The sequence below is a fragment of the Alligator sinensis genome, unplaced genomic scaffold (genome assembly GCF_000455745.1).
Source record: "Alligator sinensis unplaced genomic scaffold, ASM45574v1 scaffold242_1, whole genome shotgun sequence".
NCBI lineage: Eukaryota > Metazoa > Chordata > Crocodylia > Alligatoridae > Alligator > Alligator sinensis.
In genome coordinates, this window is record NW_005842320.1 from 382,114 (window position 1) to 389,209 (window position 7,096).

The window sequence follows — 7,096 nt, forward strand, 5'->3', positions numbered from 1 at the left end:
CCACCAGGCCATGGCTGGAGCTTGGGGGCATGGCCTGGCTGCTGCCACCACCATTCCCTTCAGGATGTCTGTGCTGCTTGGCACCCCACCCCACCTCCAGGGTAGAGCAGTGGCCAAAGGGAAGCAGTGGCAGCAGCAGCCAGGCCATGGCATGGGGTAGATCTATGGCCCAGAGCGCAAGCAGCTGGCAGTGGGAGGAGATGAGGACAGCATGGCTCTCCCCTCTTGTGACTGGCAAGGGGTTCATGGCAGTGGCAGCGGAAGCAAGAAGTTTAGCTGCCCCACTCCTCCCTTCTGCACTGGGACCCACCCACTGGGCCACAGAGGAAGCTTCTCCCCATGCCAGTCCAGCCAGGTTGCAGCCTTATGCCCCCCCTGGCTTCCTGACAGGTCACCTGCACCCCCCCGATGCGTCATATATGCCCCTTGCCCCATAGACTTATCTGTGTGGAGCTGCAGGAGCTGCTTTCCACTCTGCCTGGCTGCCACGTGCATGTGTGTGCACGCACACATGCATGTGGCACCCCCTGCCTGATCACCCTCCTCCCACTCCCCCCAGCTCCAAGCATCTCCCTGCAGACTGGAACTCTGCTAGCCTGCAAGGGGAAACTCACACTTTCCTGTGTTTTTCTGTTATGATCACAAACCTTTCAAATATTCTTGGAACCTGCTTTTGGGTCATGACCCATGGGTTCAGAAATACTGGATTAGATGATCCTGTGAGGTCCCTTCCAGGCCTACTTTCCTATGATCCTACCAATAATCTTATATTGGTGTCTATGCAAGGTTATCCTTGATTCTCATTTTCTTTAGTTGTCAAAATCATACAGTGTATACTATGTTTTAAATTATGTAATTTGATAAATTACATGTATAAATTGCTCTAGATCATATTAATACTGCCAAAAATATAGCCATGATACTTCTGTGGTGTTTTTGATTATAAGAATATTTGCACATATGTATTTACTGCTTTCCCTCTGCAAATTCCAATGACTTGCAGCCATGAATCAATTTTTCAACAGTACTGTGTGGTTTAGTACCCCATTTTACAGGTGACAAAACTGAGGTACAGCATAGATAAGTATAACTAACCCATACAATAAAAAATAGAACCAAAAATAGGATGAAGCTATCTTAGCTGCAGTCCTATGTCTTAACCACAAGGCCATTCTTCTTCCCTGATGGTGTACATATGCTGGGTATTCAGATATCTGTCATTTGCAGTTATCTTTAGTATTATAGTTGAAACACTACTCTAAAACCCTATGAACATTCAAGATCTGAGGTAATACATGTGTTTATTATTTCTTAGGCAATTGTTTCCTCATTTCCACATGCTCTGTGCATCTGCTTCGCTTCGTATTTGTTTTTCAAAGAGATGAGATTGCTTTATGCCATCTGGGGAAAAAATTCTAAAACATTACTGTTTATATATAAATATAGGTAAAGGAGTGAGAAAAATATATTACATATTGTATTTGGCCTGATTATCCTCCTATTTAGATTAATACTTTTTCCATTCTTCAATAAAAGCTGGAGCATACTTACGTTGTTTTTTCCTTGGATCCATCTTGTTGTTTCTTACTTGTTGCCAACCTTCCAGTAGTGAGTTGTGTAACCATTAAGGGGCTAGTGCTGCACCATTAAAGTTAATAGAAGCTTTGTCAGTGGCTTAAATGAGAGTAGGCCCTAATAAGAGTATATCTAACTGGCATCATGCAGCATTGTGTGGATACCAGAAGCAATTTAGTTGCATTCGTGTAGTGCTTTGCCCTGACTAATTAACTGCTAAGAAGCAGGGTATGATCTTTAGATCTGACTGAGTTATCCTTGCATTGCACTGTAGTTGTGACCTTAAAACAAATAAACATATTTTTCAACTGATGATTGGAAAATAATGAAAATGAGGTTTGAAATGTTTGTTATTTTACATCTGAGCTAAGAGGTTTACATCTATCTATATAAATATTGAAAAAAGGTGCCGTTTGTTATCAGATGGATACTATGGCACAACAAACACACAAATTATCTCATACCCTTAATTAGATGACTGTTTTTGAAAAGAATGCTTAAAAAATAAATATAAAAATGTAAAGCAAAATCTGAAGAACTTTATTTTAAACAGAATCGTCCTCAGTATTGAAAATCATAAATGATGCATGACTGAAAAGGAAAGAAAAGGAAAAAAAAGAAAAATAGATAATCTTTAAAGTTCTGAAATTGCTAAAGCTCCTTTAAGAATCTCACCATAAATATCATCATATAATTAAAAAGGTTTAAGGTGGTCCATAAAGCTAAGTGAATTGATGTCTCTCATATGCAGTATTTTAACCTGGACTTCAACAGAGAAACCATAAACAAAAGGCTATAAAGGCATCAGATGAAATGAGTTCTTGCAAGCTCAGATTCTTGTGAAGACACACTTATCTTAAACTCACCAGGGACTCAAACATGAAACCATCAGCAACAGACACCTACAAGGTAAGAATGAATAATGATGAAAACCCAATTTACAGGTTAAACAAGCCCTCTCTAGTTTCAAGAAGCTAAAAATGGTATAAAGTCTAATGTCTAAATTAAAAGCAGCAAAAGCAGTAACGAGAAAGAGCGAGCACAAGAAATAAGAATATGTTGTTTAAGATTTTTTGGAAACCATTACTAATTTGTATATGTAAGTCAAATTTGCCTCAGTTTAAATGCCTTGTCTGTTCATGCTCTCAGTATGTCTGTGGTGTGGGAAGAGTTTGAGCCTGAGCTTTGTAATTGTGTTAGTAAGAATTTTTTATTAAAGTTATCTATCACATACCTGTCCTACAGGAGAACAGAGAGAAGTAGGTAACCATATTAGTCTCAAGTCAAGCAGAAGGCAGAGTAGATCTGCACCTTATGGACTAACTTAATTTTGTTAGGGCCTTGTCACATAGGACACTTGGAACATTCTTTATTTAGATCATAGTAAAACTTACCATGCCATAGTAGAAGTTAGAACATGTTCTGAGCAGTCACATGCTAATCCTTACTAGACTCTCCCATCCTGCATGCTTCATAGGGAGCTCTGACAAGCCAGGTCTCTGCTGCTGGTAGTAAGCAGAGGGAAAAATGGGGATCTAAGCCCAGAAGAGGGTGTTACCTCTGCCATTGGATCCTGCCGGTGTTCCGGAGCTGGTTCAAAACACTAGTGTGGTCCCAAGGCCATATCAATTCACAATTTTTGAAGTTGAAATAAGAGCATGTGGATCTACATGTACCAGGCTAGAGATAATTTATTTCAATCTCCTATAAAAATTAAAACCATTATTAACATTAACTAAAAAATATTGCTCTTTTGGCCCTAAAAAAGGAGATAAATCTAAACAATGCACAAACCCTGCTATTTTCTTCCCTATAATAGCATATTATGAGGGAGGGGTGTAGGTTGTAGCCGTGTTGGTCTAAGGACATAGGCAGACAAGGTTCCTTGGGTGAATTTGATATCTTTTATTAGACCAACCCAAATAGTTGGAGAATAGTTATTAAGCAAGCTTTTGGGTTCAAAAACCCAAACATGCATTTGAAAAAGCCACCCAGATACCACGTGAAGAACTGCTGCAGTACAGAACCCCCACCCCCCCACACAAATCGCACACCGCTGGTTATGACATATCACCCCTCCCTTGAACCTGTATGAAAAATCCTCAAACAACTGCAACCCATACTAGAAAGAGACCCTATTCTTAAAAAGATCTTCCCAGAGCCACCCATCCTAGCCTTCAAACAAGCACTGAACCTCGCCAACCTCCTCACCAGAAGCAAAATTCCTCAAGCCCAGAACACACCAAAAGGATCCAGACTGTGCCAGGACAAGAAATGCAAAACCTGCCAACACATCTCCACCACCCCCACTATTACTACACCCCACAACAGAGCCATCAGCAACCCAGGATCTTACAGCTGCACCTCCAGAAATGTAATATACCTCATCCAATGCACCAAATGCCCTGATGGAAAATATGTAGGAGAGACCAAACAACAACTGTGCACCAGAATGAACGCACACCGGAAATCTATCAAAGACAGAAATACCCAGTTACCGGTGGGGGCACATTTCTCACAGGAAGGCCACTCTCTCTCCAATCTCTCAGTCCTGATCCTCAAGGGAAACTTACACAACACTTCCCAGAGATGAGCCTATGAACTCCATTTCATCAACCTCCTGGATACTAGAGATCATGGACTATGACATTGGATTTTTGACACATTATAATCTGCCTGGCAACTGACTCCCCAGCCCAGCCGCTGGCTTCTTTACTTTTCATTCCATCCAGGAAGAGCACACACCAACTGCTGAAACTTCCTTAGCCTGACGAAGGGTTTTTGAACCCAAAAGCTTGCTTAATAACTATTCTCCAACTATTTGGGTTGGTCTAATAAAAGATATCAAATTCACCCAAGGAACCTTGTCTGCCTATTATGAGGGAAGCACTTGCTGAAGAGTGGATTTACCTTGCATAGTCTCAATGTATTTATTTGTCAAAAACAAGACATACTGAACATCTTTTCCTGTAGTGACTGCATTATCAATTAGCTCATTACCCCACTTCCAGTCTAAACTCAACAGTTATGATGGAATTTTTATGGGGCTCATGGCCCCACTCATTATATGCATTTGGTGTCACAGCCCCTATACGGGGAACTGCTGTCAAAAGCAAACACGTTTTGGAATTGTTGGATTAAAGTTGATCTTATTTTTAGAGGTGCATCGATACATCGGTCCTATATCAGATCAGCACCAATATAAGAAAAATTGACAGTAATGGTATAAGTTCCAGTGGCATTCGCTTGTATGCCTAGCTCTTAGGGACCTCTCAAGTTTCGCCGTTTCATTGGGATCCAGACAGTTCAGTGTTGAAGTATGTGCCTTGGAAGGCCTTCAGGGGGTTGGTTATCTCCTGCCACGTCTTTGATGGAAAAATAAATTATTACTGGGAGTAGGATGTTACCTCCCACCTTCCCTGGTGTCTTCTGTAACCAGGCTTGTCCAGTTTCCCAATTCGGGGCTCCGCCTCCCCTACACCCTGCCTTATGCCATCATTAAGATGTTATCTTCTGCTCACCTATACGGTGAGCTACGGTAGTAATTTTTTTGTCTTGATCTTTTGACCTATAAGGAATATCGGGTACGGACCTCACTTGGCCTGAGCTCCCGGCCGTAGCAAAGACTGGCTTGTGGTCCTTGCTATCCCTGGGTTACCTTGTTGCCAATGAAGAGTGCTTCTCTGTTACGTGGTTACTTTGGTCTGGACTCCCGGCTCTCTTTTCCCTTTGCAGGGTCCTTGGCCATTCAATCATGTCCAGAGGCATCCGAGATCTACACCTTTGCTTCAGGTATGTACCTTGGCCCTTGAGAGCCTTTCCCTTCTCGATGTGCCCCGTCCTGGGGCAGCCACAGCTGCTCCTCTCTGGAACTCCTCCTCCTTGGGGTTCTTCTGGCCCCACTGGAAGCCTCACTTCTGGTCCTCCCGATTCCACTCCCAGTGGAGCTTTTACCTCTACCATATGGGGCCAGGGGGTGAATCGGCACTGGCACTCCGCCATGCAGTGGATCCATGCCGGGGATGGAGCCGATGCTGGTTCCTCCTGGACCTGTTGCACTTTTTTTTTTTTATTCTTTTGTTATTGCAACATTTTTGTCCATCACGGTTTTGCTCTCACCAGACTTCCAGTTTTCGGCCATGTCCCCCCAGCTCGGGGACATGGCCGAAATCAGGGCATTGCCCCTATCACACTTGGCAATCACCCTTTTTTGGCTGATGTGGCTGATAATGTCACCAATAAATGTCCTGTGCATGAGCACAGCTGCAGCGCAGCACAAAGGTGTCCAGGAGTGCAGCCCAGCAGCATGGAGAGCAGCCAGGTCCAGCTGGTAAGTCTGTTGTGAGGAAAGGGGGATGGCGGGGGCAGATTGAGTCCCCTGCAGTGGGGCTGGGGCAGGGGCAGAGGCAGGTGCTGCACAGTCTGGGTGGGGCATGGGATGGTTCATCCGGGGGTGTGGGAAGGGGGTTGCAGCTCCAGCTGCTGCATGCATCCCAGGAAGAGTGGCAGTGGCACTGGGAGGGGGGCTATGGGGTGGCTATGGTGCATTTTGGGGTGGCTGCAGCCCCTTCCCATAGACCCACTCTCAGCACCACCACTGCCCACCCTGAGCACAGCCCAGCCCCCTGCCAGAAAGAGTCTGGCACTGCTCCCAGTCCCAGCCCACAGCAGCAACCCACCCTCACCCTGCATGCAGATCCAGGGGCATACACCCCCCATGCCCTCCCAAGGTCTGTGCAGTGGCAGGAGCCACCTGTCCCCATACCCCCCAAGCCAAACTGCTTGTGGCTTTGTCCTGTGCTCTGCCCCAACTGTGCAGTGCCTGCTCCTTCCCCTGTCCTAGCCCCACTCCCTCCCTTACCACTGGGGCCTTGACCTGCCCCCCCAGCTGATATGGCTTGTTAAAAATTGGCCATCAGTATCGACCCAAAAAATCTCTATCGGTGCACCCCTACTTATTTTTTTATTAACGTTGTCATAGAGGGCCCTGCCACCTGTTCAAATTGAAGCTGGATAGAAACCAGCTATAGAGCTGTTACACATTTTCAAGCACTAACTTTGTAGTTATTTGGTTCTTTTTATAGCTGGATAGTCACGCTTCTGGTGTGATAATTAGTTTGTGTCTGTGTCTATTCCAAAATTGTTGTGCAATTAACCAGTTAATTTTGTAATATGTGTAATGCGTAGCAGGGGCCTTAATTAGTGCTATTGGGTAAATACAATGGAAAAACTGCTATCTTTCAAATCTCAATTCAAATACACCATTGCATTATTAGTGTGGTGTTGTGTGGTTTATGGATTCCACAAACAGAATGATAAAGTAAATTAAAAGAAATAATAAATCAAACCTGTAGAACCTTGTCTGAGTTAGGATTTCAGGTTTTGGCTGAATTCTAATATATAACACTATAGAAATCCAGCTTATTACCTGTTTTATAATGCATTATTTTAGCTATACAACTGGAACCATAGAACCACCCCAACAGGAAAAGGTAGGAATGTGTTGATGGAGTCCATTCCT